Here is an 18,163-nt window from a genome sequence, read left to right as displayed (position 1 = left end):
TGTAACAATGTCTCATAAAATGCGCTGTCCATAGTGCATATTTCATAGTCTTCAGCTTCATCACTATTCAAATTTACACTTTTCAGCACACTTTCTCGAATTGTCCATGTCTCAGGGCGCATACATAGCAGATGACGGACATCTGCTGCAGACGCAGGAGCGGAGCACCTAGGGAACTGGACAGCGTATACGTAGTTACTACATGCGTTTCGCAAAATGCATTGAAGTGAGGCCAGGGAAGCACTTCGCACTTCCAACAACTTAACTTGCACTACGCACGTATTTCCCGTTGCACACTGTGAAGATACTATTTACTGCCCTAGCGCACACATACCTTATCGCTATGCTAAAATGTAACCTTCGTAGCCTATGTGACTCCACCACAGAGCTCGGCCTCCATGCAGTCATACATAGAGCTCAAGGTAGGAGATCAACAGCAGGGAAAACGTTAAGCAAGACGTTTCTCTGGTCCTCCGCCCTGCTTGGGGCTTTGTCAGTTTCGGGCCACCTATGTCTAACTTGGAGCACTATGTAACTTTAACTGTAGCTGTACCTGTAACTAGTGGTGAGTAGATATAAATAAATCAAATGAATTTGCCTTCTTAGATCACAGCTTTCTTTAGTTCTCACCCATCCCCACTCCCCGCTTGGCATTCTTTTTCAATTTCGGGCCACTAACACTAACTTTAAACCCTATGTGTCACTAGTTGTCAACTGACCCAAATAAAGTAACTATATATGAACTGTGGTTTCTTTTTACCGCTTTCCCTAAGAGAAGCCGCTCCATGCTTTACAATTAGAAAACATATACATTCCGGATGAATTCTGCGGCAGCTTCAACCAGTCTTTTGCTGCACTAGTACCGTAACGGAGGGTGTTCTCATTCTAAAGGCCGACAATAAGTCCGGGAAGTTTTGAGTAACTAAACGCTACGTTTTATATTTAGTTTGAGGATAAGAAAAGCTGTTGTTGCTGCAGTGACAGACGTCATAGAAGAGAAAGCTTGAAGTCGGAGCGCTAATGTAGGCATCTTTTGTCTTTTCCACTAATTGGATATTGATTCGAGGTACGATAACGCTTCATAGAATGGCAACATTTATTATTATTTTCATCCAGTGTAGAGACTGACTCCAAAATGTAGCCATGCTGCCAAGAACCTCCTTTCAATACAGCACCTGAAACACTCCCTTAACCAAGTCCTTTGGGCACTGAAGCTTTATTTTGTGTTAATTTCAGACGAATACATTTCTTCTGTTTTTGACTGCAAATTTCGCTATACATCTGCCACAAGTATCGAAGAGAGAATGCACGATTCCTGAGGCATACAAAAAGTCTGCATAATGCAAACAATGCCTATCAAACATTAAGCGTCCCTTTAGTCAAAGAATATGGTTATTACCTATAGCAACATGCTGCGAATACATTTAGAGCCTTTTTATTCAAAAGAAACTGATGATATTCAAAAAACTAAAACATATGATAGAAATCTTACATATTCATATTTGACATGACAGCCGTATATTCAGTTTTCATTTCTCATACAGTGGCTTGGGCTACAGTTTGAGTTTATCTTTTCAAATGGACAAAGTAAGAACATATATCGAAGATGTCGTGATGGCGGCCGCGAGCCATGCCGTCATCCCTACATTTACCCGTATTTCGGCAGAAGGGCGAAGGCGACAAGCGCAGTGGCAGCTGCGGCGACCAGCGCAGCAGGTTTCCAAAGGTAGCAGAAAATAGCACCTCTTCCCCTTCACAGTTACATGCTGTATTGCGGCACCACGTACCTGAGCACATGAGGGTTGGACCCATCCGCGTGTAGCCGTGCACGGCTTAGCCATGTCCGGGGAAAAGTAGATCCTGGGGGTTGAGCCAATGCCGGGTGTTTGGACCTTTACGGCCCCTCGGCGGCCGCAACACACCTCTTTGGCCTCGGCTTCACGTAGACGGCACCTCCAGAATGACCCACCTGGCGGAAATCGGCAGGAGCCCTTTCCTGTCTCTCTCTCCTCAAATCTTCGTCTTTATTTCTCACTTTTGACCTTTCCTGTATTCTTCTCCCTTCCATTTACTTCCTTTCTCCACGGCGGCAAGGGTTAACCTTGTGTGGCTATCCTACCTTGGGTACACCATATTTGGTTATAGCGACGGCGCATGGCTGCCGTTGTACAGGCTTATACTGCCACGTCCCCTCGTTGGGCTCCGTGGTGCGCGGTCGGCGCTGTTGCCGAACATACACATTTTCTATGGTAGCACAAACCTCTGTCGTCTATGATCGGCGTCTGAAAAGATGCCGCACCGAAGTACAATTCCATTTCTCCTTTCGGAGCAACGCTCCATCCTTCCTCAAGTACTATGTAGTAAAAAGCGAAAGCAGAATGCCAGTAACAAAACTCTCTCCATTCTTTGAAGCCAAATGCCTGAAAGAAAACATCGGACCGACGTACAAAGCCTCCAAAATGTCTAGCGGGGACGTCCTCCTAGAGCTGAACGATAAAGACGAAGCAGTGAAGCTCACTGACCTTACCAGCATTGGCGACGCGACAGTGACAATGTCAGTCCATAGACCACTTAATACAAGCAGGGGAGCGATATCTGAGGAAGATTTTATTGGTTTGAGCGATAAGGAACTCCTTGAGGGTTTCCGACTACAAAATGTAACAAAGGTACAAAGAATATTAATCCGCAGAAACGACCAAGAGATCACCACGAAACATGTCATACTCACCTTCGAAACAAGCGAAATGCCTACCTCCCTGGATGCAGGGTATGTAAAAGTAAATGTGAGACCATATATCCCGAACCCAAGATGGTGTTTCAAGTGCCAAAGGTTCGGACATGCTTCACATACATGCCGAGGTAACAACCTGTGCTAAATGCAGCTTCAAAGATCATCAAACTAAAAAATGCACTTCTTCCCCATATTGTAAAAACTGCAAATGAGGCCATCGAGCCTACTCGCGGTCTTGCTGAAGCTGGAAAAAAGAAAAAAGATGTAGTAGCCCTCACTGTCAAAGAAAAAATTTCGTTCTTTGAAGCCAGAAATAACGAGGATGTTCTGGATGCCATTGGGGCACACCGTGTCATCCTGCACTTGCGTCGGCGCCAGGGCCGCCGCCATGGCCAGCGCCCGGGCGAGGTGTATCAAATCCGACTTCTTTAAGTCCAGCCCCCCTCGAGGTCGGACGATGATCTTGAATTGCTCCCTCGGTAATCTGGGGAGCCTCGAGGCGTCCACGATCCACACGAAGGAGGGGCCCTTCGACGTGGCAGCATACGTAGCGGCATCGGATGACACCTGCAAGGGAGTGGTGCGGGGGGTGGACCCCGAGATCAGCGACGCCGATCTAAAGGCGCTCATTGTCCACCACCGTAACCCCGAAGCATTAGAAGTACGAAGAATCAAGAAGACCCCCACGATCGTTGTGCTTTTTGAAGGACAACGGGTGCCGAATCACGTGGTCTGCGGGACGGTCATGTTGCCTTGCGCCCTGTATCGCAGGCAAGTAGACGTTTGCTACACACAAAAGGAAATGCCGCGGTTGTGCCTTGGTTTCCCCACCAGAAGATCATCAGTGCGACCCAAAGTGCGCCATCTGTGGAGGCGCGCACCCGACGGCCGACCGCAGGTGCAGCCAGCGCTTCCAGGTGCCGTACATCGTGCGTCGGAGGCGGCAGCGCCGGCGGCGCGCCCGGGAGGCGCAAGTGGCTGCAGGATCACGTGATGCCAGCGTGGCAGGCGCGGTCCCTTCCCGCGGCCTTTCGGCAACGAGAGGGCGCTCCCGATCCAGGGAGCACGCCGACAGCAGAGCGCGCTCCCGATCCAGCGGGCGTCCCGTCAGCAGAGCGCGCTCCCGTTCTAGGGGACGCTCGCGCTCCAGTGTTCGCATCCAGGAGGGGCCTACCTGGGTGGACAAGGTCACGGAGACGACGACTGGAAAGAAGGTAACGCACGGTACACTGCCAGAGCAGATGGAGGATCCGCGTGTTGTGGCTTTAAAGCAGGAAAACGCGCAGCTCAAGGCGGAAATGCGTAAGTTGAGGGCAGATCTCGAATGGATTCGTAAAGCACAGCACGGTCATGGCAGCACGTCGCCCGCACCAGCGCAAAAGCCAGTGCTGGGTCAGGCAAAGCGTAAGGCGCCCCCTCCCGAGTCGACCGAGGCTGCGGTGGAGCTGATGGAGGAGGCGTCCGTATCGGCTTCCATGCCCGCCGCGACCATCGCGAAAGGATGGCTTGCAGAACTCCTCGATCGATTAGCGGAGGCGATTAAGACACAGTCCGGAGCTATCGAGCAGCAATCCGAGACCATTAAGAAACAGTCTGAGGCCATTGCTACCCTCAACCGCAGAATGGGAATAATGGAGGCTAAGCTTGTTGACGTAAGCAGACTGAAGGTGGCCGGTAAAGTTAAGAAAGCACATCAGGATTCCGAGGCGTCGGGCAAGTGCACCGCGCTCAAGGGGATGCTAACTATATAGAGACACAATGGCGGACAACACAGGCAAATTATTTGTGTGGCAATGGAACTGTGCCAGCTTCAAGAGGCGCAAGGCCTCGCTACAACAGTTCGTGAAAGCACAAGCGGACAAACCGCATGTCCTGCTCCTACAGGAGACCCTTTGTGAGGAAGCGACCTTCTCGGGTTACCGCGTTGTCTCGACGAGAGGGGACGGTAGGAGAGGGGTGATCACTATGGTTAAGAAGGCAATTTCCTTTCAGGAGCACGATATCACAATAGGCAGAGCTGATGCTAGCACTAGATTGGAGGCGCAGCTGGTTGAGATAATCCCTAGTGGCAGGATCAAACAGAGCATATTCGTCCTCAATGTGTAAAGCCCTCCGACAGATCAGAGGCAGAGTTTTCGCGGACTCCTAGGCAGGGCAGTCGCCATAGCGGGTGACAGCCCTCTGATAGTGGCAGGGGACTTCAATGCCCCGCACATGGCCTGGGGTTATAATAGACAAACGGCGAAGGGAGTGAACTTAGTGAGCACGGCAGAAGACTGCGCGTTGACCCTAGTGGCGGACCCCCGCTTTCCCACGAGGATAGGCACCTCGGTCTCGAGGGACACGATGCCAGATCTGGCTTTTGTTAGAAACACTGACGCAGCCTGGACTAACTTGCAAGAAAATTTAGGGAGCGACCATCACATTGTGGCGTTATCAATCAGGATCAGAGCGGCCCCGATTAGGATATTTAAGTACGTTGATTGGGATCTCTTCCGAAAGATACGGGACGAAGATGAGTCGGAGTACGGTGCACTGGAGGATCTACTCGCGCAGGTCAAGATAGACGTTGAAAGGGCCACCAAGGAAATATCCACGGACCTTAAGACCCCCAGGATGGACGCGCGCCTGGCGCATCTCCTGGAGGCCAAGAGGTCTGTGCTGGATAGGTGGAAAACGCAAAGGCTAAATCGCAGGCTGAGAAAGAAGATCGCGGAGCTTAATCGCAGCATAGAGGCACACTGTCTGGAGCTCAACAGGCAACAATGGAACGAAGCCTGCTCTGCAGCAGACGGGCGAATGCGCACGGGTGGAAAATGGAACCTTCTTAAGCACCTGCTCGATGATAAACAGACCAAGGGTAATCAGAGACTCTCCGTAGATAGACTTGTGCATAAGCAAAAACAGGAAGGTCATTCCGATACGTCCCTTCTCCGAGACCTGGCAAGAAAGTATCTTCCGGTAGGAAAGGATGAACTACGGGAATGCCCTCAATACGTGGGGGAGAACGCCCCAAAGCTCGATGATCCGTTTTCTGAGGCAGATATCAGGGAGGTGCTCTACAATCTCAATGGTAGGTCGGCCCCTGGGCCGGATGGCTTAACCAACCGGGTTTTGAGGAACCTGGACGACCGGTCCATTAGCACCATTACAAAGGAAATCAACCAGGTATGGGAGGAAGGTAGTGTTCCGGACTCGTGGAAGCAGGCGACGGTGGTACTGATTCCTAGGCCTAGAAAGCCCCCAAGCCTGGACAACCTCCGGCCCATTTCGCTAACGTCATGTTTAGGTAAGGTTGCCGAACATGTTATACATAACAGGATTTCAAAACACATAGAGCGGGAGGGGTTGTTCTCGTACAATATGGTAGGGTTTAGACCATCTCTTTCCACGCAGGACGTCATGCTACTGCTAAAAAGACAGGTTATTGACAACAGGACTAGAGACGTCAGGGGCATTCTTACACTAGACTTGTCCAAAGCCTTCGACACCGTGTCGCACGACTTCATCTTAAATGAGATTTCAGCATTGAACTTGGGAGGTAGATTTTTCGCGTTTGTGGAGTCCTTCCTGAGGGGCAGGACGGCGGTCGTCAAGGTGGGGCAGAACAAATCAGAACCATTCCCGCTAGGAAACAGAGGCACGCCACAAGGGGCGGTGATCTCCCCCCTCCTATTTAACATTGCAATGCACGGACTCTCGAAGCGGCTGGCCGCCGTGCCAAACGTGGGACACGCGCTGTACGCCGATGACATTACGATCTGGTGTCCGGGAGGCTCGGAGGCGGCCGTGGAACAGGCACTCCAGGAGGCCTTGGACGTGACCCAGTCATTCCTGGAGGGCACGGGTCTCCAACTCTCCCCGACCAAGTCAGAGCTTATGTTATACAGAGCGGCAAGGCAGGGGGTTCGGGGGCTCGTGCCGCTCGAGCAAATCCCCATAGATGTATACACGCGGGACGGCCAGAAGATCCCCAGGGTGAATTCGATTAGAGTTCTAGGATTGTTGCTCGATGCCAGGGGCTGTAATGCCAAAACCATAGCGCACCTGACCGCCAAAACCGAGAATATTCTCAGATTAATCATGAGAGTCTCCAATAAGAAGGGGGGCCTAGGCGAGGACAACCTACTTAGGGTGCATCACGCTTTTCTTATGAGCCACATCAACTATGTGGTCTCGGCCCTGCAGTGGACAAAGACTGAAAGGGACAAGCTTGACACGTTGATGCGGAAAAGCGTCATGAAGGTACTGGGTATTCCGATCACGGCGAGCACGGACAGGCTAATGCAGCTCGGCGTTCATAACACGACCCTCGAACTCATAGAGGCGCAACGAGCGGCGCAGATCACGAGGCTTGCGGGCTCCAGCGCCGGTAGGCGCCTCTTGGAGGCTGTGGGCTTGCAGCCACGTTTCAATCACAGCGAGGTGGTTCAGCTGGACGAGAACTCCAGAGGGACCTACGTCGTCAGTCCGTTCCCTAGAAACGTTCACCCGCAACATATTGCGGGCAGGCGAGCAGCTCGTGCCAGGGCGATATTGAAGAAAACGGTCGGCATGGAAGCCTTCGTGGACGCAGCTCAATATGGGCGCTCCGGTAAATTCACGGTCACGGCGGTCAGCGAAAAGGGCGAGCTCCTATCTGCGGCCTCGGTAGGCGCTGTGACGGCTGACGTGGCAGAACAGGTGGCGGTGGCGCTGGCGATGCAGGATTCAAAAAGGCCGTATATCTACACTGACTCACGCGCGGCCGTCAGGGCTTTCGCTTCGGGAATGGTTGCGAGACAGGTGGAGGTGATTCTGAAAAACAAGTCCGGTACTAATTGTGACCCCGTGCATTATATTACATGGTTCCCAGCTCACATGGGCGAAAACGTGCTGCCAGGCCGTCCGAACCCCAATGAAATTGCTCACCGCCGTGCGCGAGAATTAACGTGCCGCGACGGCGATGGGGCTACATTGGATCCGGAGGAGCTCGGCCACAGCGACCCGTTATTAACATTTCACGAGACTGTCTCCCATTATAAAGAGGAACGCAGGCGCTTCCCGCCTCCACATCCAAATCTATGCAGATCACAATCGATCACGCTTAGGATGCTTCAGACGAGGTCATATCCCTCGCGAAGTTTCTTAAGCAGGATTTATCCAGAAATTGACCCACAGTGCCCGGATTGTGGGGAGGTTAGCACGCTACCTCATATGCTCTGGCAGTGTCCTGCGTTACGGGATACGTCCCTCACCAGCGAACAGGACTGGGACGAGGCCATATCTAGTACGCAACTCAAGTTCCAGTGCATGGCCGTCCAGAGGGCCCGTGAAAGAGCGGAGAGGCTTGACCTCCCGATTCCGACATGGGAGCAGCCAGCGGCGAGCCGGGGGCCCCAACGGGTCTCCACCGGCTAGTCCCTCAGGACCTCATTAAAGTTCATTGTCTGTCTGTCTGTCTGTTTGAAGCCAGAAAGCGGCTGTCATACATTCTGCGAAGAAGTCATGCCAATGTGACGCAGGCGGGGGTAGCGTCACGAAGGCCCCCGGAATCATGCGAGCCCACGCGCAGTGGTGCCGCAGTGACCCATTCCGCACCCGTGGTGGAAGCTGCCAGTGCTGCTCCACCCTCTTCCGAGGCCTTGCAGGCACCAGTCCCTCAGGGCCCTAAAATCAAGCGAACCCCAAGGCCCGAGGCACGTGTCTCGGCGCCCAACTCTCGGTCTTCCAGTGCTTCAGAGAGAGTGATGGAGATCGGAACAGAAACCCCGGTGTCATTGACCAAATGACACTGGAGTTGACCAAATGACAAAATTACCAAATGACCGGATTGACCAAATGACACCGGGCGATAACCTGAAGGTTATTGCTCCTTTGTATCACCCTTCTTGAGGTCTACATCACCTAACATCTTTCCTATCTCGTATTCGACTGTTAACGCCATTTTTTACCCTTCAATTCCATAATGGCTTTTATAATTCACTGGAATTGTAGAGGTCTTTTACATAACTTAGGTGACTATAAAGACCTGTTATTTAACTTCTCTCCTGTGGCCTTACGCTTACAGTAAACAAACCTAGGCAAAAATGCAAACATATTTTAAAAGGTTTCCCTGTTTTACGGCGCGACCGTACACAGATGAACCAGATTTCGGGTGGTGTAGCCATTGTTGTGCAGGGCGGGATTGCAGCTAGACAAGTTCTCATTACCAGTCGCATAGAAGCCGTTGCTGTCACCATTATAACTCACAAAACCATCAGCGTTTGCTCGCTCTATATCCCACGCCACACCCATTTTTCCATAAAGACTTAGAAAATATAACACGTCAATTACCGGAGCCATTTGGTTTAGTGGGGGATTTTAATGCTCACGGTACTCTTTGGGCAAGTATCAAAACTGACCAAAGAGGGCAAATTGTTGAAGGTCCTATTCTGTCAAATGATATCTGTCTTTTAAATTCAGGTGCACCGACATACTTTTCACTGACTTCCCGCAGTTTTAGTTGTTTAGATTTAGCTTTTTCTCACAATCTCTTTTTAATGATCCTAAGTGGGAAACCCTCGACAAGTCTAATGGCAGTGATCCCTTGCCCGCAATCATCAAATTTTTATCATCACCTCCAACCTTGGACACTAGGCCACGCCAGTGGAAATTACAGCTCGTTGACTGGCCGCTTTTTATGGAAAACGCGAAACTGGAAGTTGTCTTTGCACAAGAACAAAGCATTGACAAAATTAACAAAAAATCACTGAGGTCCCAATCTCTGCAGCAGAAGCGGCAGTACCCCAGTCATCCGGTATTGTACACAAAAGGCTAAATCCCAACTGGACTAACGAGTGTACCGAAGCTAAAAAGAAACAAAATAAGGCCTGGGCAATCTTACGTAGGCACCCCACTTATAGCAACATTTTAAATTTCAAACAGGCCAAAGCCAATGCATGATCTATTCGAAGACAGGCATAGAAATCGTCATGGCAAAATTATGTATCTTCTATTGATAATACGGTCACGTCAAAACGAATGTGGCTCCAGGTAAGGACATTTAAAGGAGAGTACACATCATACAGTGTACCACTACTCACATTTCCAGACACACAGACAACACAGACGACAGCTTCGGCGAGGACACGTTTCACTTTCGTATTTCTACCGATTCCTATGAAAGAGGGATCAACCTATCTTTTGCAAACTTGCCCAAAAGAAACATTTCTTGTTTCTGCTTCTTGGAATCATTTTCTCTTTGCAATACGTGAATTATCAAGATTTAATTTTTATAAATAATTCGACAATTCTGTGTTCGGTGGCTCGAAAGGCTTGTTATTTTCCTTTGTGGCCACCAACCTCTGAAAATGGTTTACGTCTCGCTCTGAGGGACCGTGGCTTGGTCGAAGGGGTCGCTGTAGAGTGGTGTCTCACACTAGCGGGGCCAGAACTTTGAGATTAAAGTACATGCAAAAGCGGTCAACGATGAAAACTATGCTGCAAATGGCCGGAGAGTATCGTTGAAACAAATTGACACAAACAGTAAATACACGCAAATGCAGTCAACTCACACTGTCAAGGAATTGGAAAAAAAGCATCGTATAGAGAGCAGAGGTCATGATCCAACACATGTCCAGCATAGACATCGCTTACATAAACATCATTGAAAATCTAGCATATATCTTTTCCGTAAGTACATTTTCAATTATCGCTATGTGGATGTTGAGCAATGAAGTCACCAGCAGTGATTAAAACCTAAGGCAGCTTCCTCATCAGTGTGATGTTCTCGGTATTATATTCAAGGAAACGTGTTAGCTATAACACTACTGTCTTCTATTATCAATTAAGCCCCAATACTTGTAGAATATTCATGATTATGTTTCGTCAGCCGAGTGGCCGAAAGTTGTCATGCAAAATGTGGGTGCTATGTTTGTTGCTGATCCATTACGTTTTTTCATGATTCAGTTGTGCAAATGAGTGAACTTTCTGCGCATGACTATTTACCTAGAACAATATCGTACGGAGAAACTGCATTGTCGCTCTGTATGAAACTGTGAGTGTCACTCTTCTTACAGGGCTGCAGGTCGGAAACTAGATGCCCATATCCCTGTGATTTTTGTTACGGATACCAACCAACCTGCACTGGAGCATGCGCCTACAACAAAACAGCCCGTAAGATACAAATAAAGCAAATGGTGCAAACAGCGCCACCATGCTTTCCGCGAAAATCATGTTAATGAATTGTTTCTCCAAATATCTCTTAAAATCTTGATAAATTACATCCTGTTTCAATTTTCAAATATTGTGAATACCGTGTGAATAAAGTGGTATTTTTTATTGCGTGAAGCATGCCGTGGCTGCAATTTGGGCTTCAGAGAAAATGAACAGCGATCTACAAATGAGATCGCATGTTAGAGCTTTATATACGAAAAGATGAAGCGTTTAGTGCTCTTATTCAACAGGCCTTCCTGAAATTTATTTCTCTATTAACACAGCTACTTCGCAATGACCAAGCATCACAAGGCACGCTAGAAGGCGACCTTTGTCGCCTTCTAAGAAAAGATGCATACTGAACATCAGCACATGGGCGAGCGTGACGCACGTTGTTTGTGGTGGTGCTGCTTGTGTACCGTCGTCTAACGTCAGCAACACCTTCGCTAAACATCAATTTTCATTGGCTAGAATGCAGGCGGATCATTTTCAGTTGTGCTACCCTTGACATATATATGGTGCCGAGCAGCTTACAATATTTTTTTTTTAGTGTTTCTCGGAGTAGACCGCTAGGTGCCAAAATACATTGCAACATTAACTTCTTAATGATATAGAAGCACAAACGCCTACATTTCTCAACTGAGTTTGTTTCAATGAAAATGTAACCAAACAGGCAGATATGTATTGCGTTCAGTCAATTCATTTACATGAATATCTAAGCCATAAATGTTCTGTGATGCGCAAAGCTAAGAAAGTTTAGCGGATTCTCGTCTGATTTTTCGGATGCTTATCACCGCCGCTACCTTACATGCGTAAATGAAATTGACCTAACTACGATTGAATTTTATTTACTCAGTGATGTTCTATTTTATATATTACTAACAATATTTCTTTATTTTTTACATTTGAACTTGCTTCAATGTATTGCTACAGTCCTATTTTAGAACCGGGCTCATTCTTTGTTTGCTAATTAGCGCGACAGTTTTGCGAGGCATGACTTTATGATTATTATGACTGCTATGGCACTGCGACTGATTCAAGAGCACAAAATTAGGGCGGAACGTTGATCAAAGGACTTTCTCTAGCATGTCAATTCTATAATAAATGCAAGGAATGTTGTTTTTATAAATAGTCACTGGAAACTGCTAAAGGCATTGTGTGAAAGTGATTGTGGAGTGATGGACTACATAATGTACATCACTAAAGGCGTCTCTTGGGGCATGTAAAGTGTTCCCCACTCTCCACAAAAAAGTAAATACCGCCGAGACGCTATCCAAATTAAACCATTATTCAACAATTATGTCAACGTGGTAGTTGGACGAAAAACAGAAATCAGCAGAAAAAAAGGTTACCGTCACTTTAGCATATGTTAAAGAGGATTCGAGTTCTTACCATAGGATGGTAAGAACTCGTATTAGCCTAGACTTGAGGAGGGAAGGGAAGAAACTGGTACATAAGAAGCCCATCAATGAGTTAGCGCTAAGAGGGAAAATAGAGGACTTCCGGATCAAGCTACAGAACTCGTATTCGGCTTTAACTCAGGAAAAGGACGATAGTGTTGAAACAATGAACGACAATCTTATAGGCATCATTAAGGAGTGTGCAATAGAAGTCGGTGGTAACTCCGTTACACAGGATACAAGTAAGCTATCGCAGGAGACTAAAGATCTGATCAAGAAACGCCAATGTATGAAAGCCTCTAACCCTACAGCTGGAATAGAACAAGCAGAACATTGCAAGTTAATCAACAAGCGTAAGACTGCTGACATAAGGAAGTATAATATGGATAGAATTGAACGTGCTCTCAGGAATGGAGGAAGCCTAAAAGCAGTGAAGAAGAAACTAGGAATTGGCAAGAATCAGATGTATGCGTTAAGAGACAAAGCCGGCAATATCATTACTAGTACGGATGAGATAGTTCAAGTGGCTGAGGAGTTCTATACATATTTATACAGTACCAGTGGCACCCACGACGATAATAGAAGAGACAATAGTCTAGAGGAACTTGAAATCCCACAAATAACGCCAGAAGAACTGAAGAAAGCCTTGCGACCTATGCAAAGGGGGAAGATAGCTAGGGAGGATCAGGCAACAGCAGACTTGTTGAAGGACGGTGGGCAGATTGTTCTTGAAAAACTGGCCACCCTGTATATGTAATGCCTCATTACCTCGAGCGTACCGGAATCTTGGAAGAACGCTAACATATTCCTAATCCCTATGAAAGGGGGTCCCAGAGACTTGAAAAATTATAGACCGGTCAGCTTATTGTCCGACGCCTACAAAGTATTTACTAGGGTAATCGCAAATAGAATCAAGAACACCTTAGACTTCTGTCAACCAAAAGACCAGGAGGATTCCCTAAAGGCTACTCAACAATAGACCACAGTCACACTGTCAATCAGGTGAGAGGAATGTGCGGAATATAACCAACCGTTATATATAACTTTCATTGATTACGAGAAAGCGTATGATTCAGTCGAACCCTCAGCAGTCGTGGAGGCATTACGAAATCAGGGTGTAGACGAGCCGTATGTAAAAGTACTGAAAGATATCTATAGCGGCTCTACAGCCACCGTAGTCCTTCATAAAGAAAGCAACAAAATCTCAATAAAGAAAGGCGTCAGCTAGGGAGATACGATCTCTCCAGGGCTCTTCACATCGTGTATACAGGAGGTATTCGGAGACCTGGATTGGAAAGAATTGGGAATAAGAGTTAATGGAGAATACCTTACTAACTTGCAATTCGCTGGTGATACTGCCTTGCTTAGTAACTCAGGGGACCATTTACAATGCATGCTCACTGACCTGGAGAGGCAAAGCAGAAGGACGCGTCGAAAAATTATTCTGCACAAAACTAATGTTTAAGAGCCTCGGATGGGAACAGCAGTTTGCGATAGGTAGCGAGGCACTGGAAGTGGTAAGAGAATATATCTACTTAGGGCAGGTAGTGACCACGGATCCGGATCATAAGACTGAAACAATCAGAAGAATAAGAATGGGCTTGGTTGCGTTTGGCAGGCATTCTTAAATCATGAGCAACAGGCTGCCATTATCCCTCAAAAGAAAAATGTATAACAGCTGTGTCTTACCAGTACTCACGTACAGCGCAGAAATCTGGAGGCTTACGAAGATGGTTCTATTTAAATTGAGGGCGACGCAACGAGCTTTGGAAAGAAGAATGATGGGTGTAATTTTAAGGGATAAGAAAAGAGCAGATTGGGTGAGGGAATAAACGAGAATAAATGACATCTTATTTGAAGAAAAGAGAAGATTGGGTGAGGGAACAAACGCGAGTTAATGACATCTGAGTTGATATCAAGAAAAAGAAATGGGCATGGGTAGGACATGTATTGAGGAGGGAAGATAACCGATGGTCATTAATGGTTACGGACTGGATTCCAAGGCAAGAAAAGCGTTGCAGGGGGCGGGAGAAAGTTAGGTGGGTGGATGAGATTAAGAAGCTTCCAGGGATGACATGGCCACAACTACATGACCGGGGTATTTGGAAAAGTATGGGAGAGGCCTTTTTTCTGCAGTGGGCGTTACCAGGCTGATGACGATGATGATGAGAGGATGAAGGGGAAACTCTTCTCAGTCACGATACATTCGTTACATTACTTTAGAATACACTATGGATTTACCATTTCATCGAAACGCAAGCGGGAGAGAAATCGGTGCAATTGAAACTCTGGCTAACCATGACAACATCATCAATAAACCAGCTGATAAGGGTAGTACAGTCGTAATTACGGATAAAGCTAGTTACCTACGTGAGACTCACAGAGAACAGAATGATCACTCATTCTACAGGCACCTGAGCTACGACCATGCCGAACAGTCCAAGACCACGATAGAGGAAACTATAGAAGACCTAATTGAATAAAAAAAAATGGGAAAATCAGCACTCAAATTATCACCCCCTAAGCACGGCAGCTAATAGATATTTTTCCACTTCCTGAAATTCCTAAAGAAAACAAGTCAGGCCACCCAGTGGTTTCAGAAATAGGTACCGTTACACAGAACTTTTGCCGCTCTATAGATAACTTGATGAGTTCAATCTTTCCTATGTTTTCTTCATATATCAAGGATACTAACCACTTCTCTGATATCGCTGATTTGCATGTTCGAAGCAATTGTGTTCTTTTCACACTTGGCGTGGCGTCGCGGCACACGAACATTCCCCATACAGATGTGATTCAATCTGTACCCTGTGCGTCTAACGGCTCTGTAGACGACAAGCCCACCAACGATTCAACCCGTGGCATAATTCTACCACTAGAATTTAGGTTAACATCGAAGTTAACAAGGTTGTATTCGACGGCGAACATTACGTTCAAACTAGAACACAATTATAGGTCACATTTGTGCTAATATTTCTCTGCGCATGCTATAAAATAACTTTGCGGCTACTAGTCAGCTGAAACCATTCTATTACGCAGGCTTTTTTGATCACATTTTCTTAATTTTACACCATGGTGAAGTTGCATTACTTTCCTTCATTACCGACTTTCACAACGCTGAACCATCTATTTCTTTTTCCCATCGTTATTCATCGCGCAGCATAAATTTCCTTGCCGCCTTGGTATCTCTGTGCAATGGTAACTGAACGACCACTCTTTACAAAAAGCCCACCGAAGGAACGATATCTGCAATTTGAAAGCAGCTAGGTCAAACATTCCAAAACGAGCATTCCCTAGAGCCACGCTCTTCGCTTCAAAATACTTTGTTCGGACGACAGTGAATTCACCCGCAACTGTTACCAGTTTCGGAACGCACTAACCGTACAGAAATTCCCTTCACAAATAATTGACGATGCCCTTAAACGGGCCGACTGCCTCGACCCGAACGATCTAATCTGCACGGACAAGGGATCGGAGCAAAATTCACGAACTAACCTTATCCTAACACACTCTGCATCTATTCCCAACGTGTTGCACATTCTCAGGAAGCATTAAAACTTACTGGGACCGAGCGACCGTGTGAGAAACGTTTTCACGGAATCGCCAAGAGTGGTCTACCGTCGCTCTAGGAATATGCGCACCCTAGTAACATCTTCCAAGACTACAGCTATTGCTTCTGTTGGCTATCATCCTTGCAGTAAACCCCGTTGTAACGTTTGTACGCAAATGACGACATGAAAGATTGCTAGAAGCACACCATCCAATTTTCCTGGTAAAATCAACGGCAACTAAGCTTTTGACAGTTGTCCCATCATCTACCTGCTTGAATGTTCAGTATACCAAATGCAGTATATCGGCTAGAGTGGAACATCTTTCGTATCCGATTTAACAACCACAAAACGCCCGCTAACAGCTTCCTGCACTTGCCATTATCTAAACATGTTCGACTGCCAGGTCATACGTTTGACAACATCAGTGTAACCGTAATACAATGAGGTTTGAAGTCACACTATAACGGAGAAATGCGAGAATCTTCACTCATTATTAATTTTAACACAGTTTCCTCGGGTATTATCGAGAGCGTAAAAAAAATGTCGAGCCTTTTTGTCATATCTTGATATATATGTTCTTGTACAGAATTTATAAAGCATGACAAATATCTTTGTCCCTAGTTTTGCCAGGTCGCAATCGATATCACTCTGTAACTTCACGTACAATCATCATCACACCATAATGATATTTCATTATGACATTTCGTTTTGACACTTTCTTCTTTTATTATTTTGCAAATGTACACACGCATGTACCGCTGACTATGCCCACGTGCGCATGCCCATAAAAGCTGCTGCGCGCCTGTGTCGGCGTTTATTCTGACGAAGGCCGTGCCACGGCCGACAATTCCAACCATTAAACTTGTATTTCGTAAGTCTGCCACTTTGTTTCCTGTACTAGCTATGCACTCAACGTGCAGACGCTTATATATATATATACCCAGTTGAAAAACACAACAGGAAATTTTACCAGTCTGTTGTATTTTGGGACGTTGTTTCTGTAGTTCTGTTGTCTGTAGTTCTGTTGCCTGTAGTTCTGTTGCCTGTAGTTCTGTTGCCTGTAGTTCTGTTGTCTGTAGTGTGACGTCCTGTAGTAGAAAGTTCTGTAGTTCTTGATCAATATTTAATTAAAAATTGACAGAGACGTCCGTAAGATTATGTAAATTTGTTAGCAAAAAAAAAACATAAAAGTAAAAAAAAAATTAAAAAAAAACGTCCTTGCCTAGGATTCGAACATGCGACCTCTCGATTCCTAGCCCGGCATCTTACCACTGCGCCACCCCTGACATGCTCTTCGAGTGTACGTTTTGGCCATGTGAATAGTACGACGTGCTGGTGCGCTGATGTTTACATTTGCATTTTGAGAGCCAAGATCCGCTATCACTCCACCGCATCAAGTGCCGCATCTCTAGAAGAGCAAGAGTGTTCGTACCATTGACAAGTACATCGTGCAGTGCTAGAACATCGATTTTGATGTACGATATCCATATTAAATAAGAAATTCGGAAATAGACAACGTTGACTTTTAGGGTTATTACTGCTAGTTTCGACAGTTGTCTCTCGTTCTTTACACTTTTGAGCGCGCATATAATTCGTGTGTTCAATGCAAAATAGCTACATAAACATTCGTGGATGAGAGTTCTTTCTGACAGCATACTGGCTTCTCACGGCAGCACTGTATCAGATTAATGAGACCCGAGCGAGACAGCTTTTCACGCAACTTTGTGGAACAACCGAAATCTTCTTTTCCGCTTCGCATAAGCTTGTGAAATATTCCTGGGAAATTAACTAATGTGTCACTGTAACAGCACATGTAAGTCCACAGGCCTGTGTGCCACATCTTACCAAAAAAAAAACGGATACGCAGCCATTCCCGCAGATGGTATGATTTTGATCAGCGGCCGATTTTGAGAAGGCCGGTAGGGCGTTGCTGGTGCCGCGTCGTCACGGCACAATTATAACTATTCGCCACGTCGACTTTAATACCGGTGTCGGTGCCATCGGTGTCAGCATTGCCGGCTTCAGAGAAGCGCGATTGAATACCGCGCAGGAGAAAGGTACAGTGTACACAACCGATGCAAAAACATACAATTTTAAAGGACCGCGACGGGAAGCGCTTCTGTTGTGACTACGGAACTCTTGGCCGTCGCGACCGAATGTTTCTGCTGCGACGTCAGAATTGGTGTCATAACGTCGGAGTCGCTGTCAGGATATAAAGCTGTTGTTCCGACTTCATAACTCTTGTTGTCGCGACAGAATGCTTCTGTTGCGAAATCAGAATTTCTGTCGTAACGTCAGAAATGTCT

General features: G+C 46.8%; 1 long non-coding RNA gene across 1 annotated transcript in view; it reads left to right on the top strand.

Moving 5' to 3' along the window:
- LOC135902154 (uncharacterized) overlaps positions 1-10,965 on the top strand; it is a 45,412-nt gene extending 34,447 nt beyond the window's left edge. Inside the window, exon 4 of the long non-coding RNA XR_010564426.1 lies at positions 10,771-10,965. This is a non-coding gene — a long non-coding RNA (uncharacterized lncRNA). The remainder of the gene's footprint in view (positions 1-10,770) is intronic.
- The last annotated feature ends 7,198 nt before the right edge of the window (positions 10,966-18,163 follow it).

The sequence above is a fragment of the Dermacentor albipictus genome, chromosome 5 (genome assembly GCF_038994185.2).
Source record: "Dermacentor albipictus isolate Rhodes 1998 colony chromosome 5, USDA_Dalb.pri_finalv2, whole genome shotgun sequence".
Classification (NCBI taxonomy): domain Eukaryota; kingdom Metazoa; phylum Arthropoda; class Arachnida; order Ixodida; family Ixodidae; genus Dermacentor; species Dermacentor albipictus.
The sequence above is the reverse complement of the archived record's forward strand: the minus strand, read 5'-3'. Positions and strand labels throughout refer to the sequence as shown.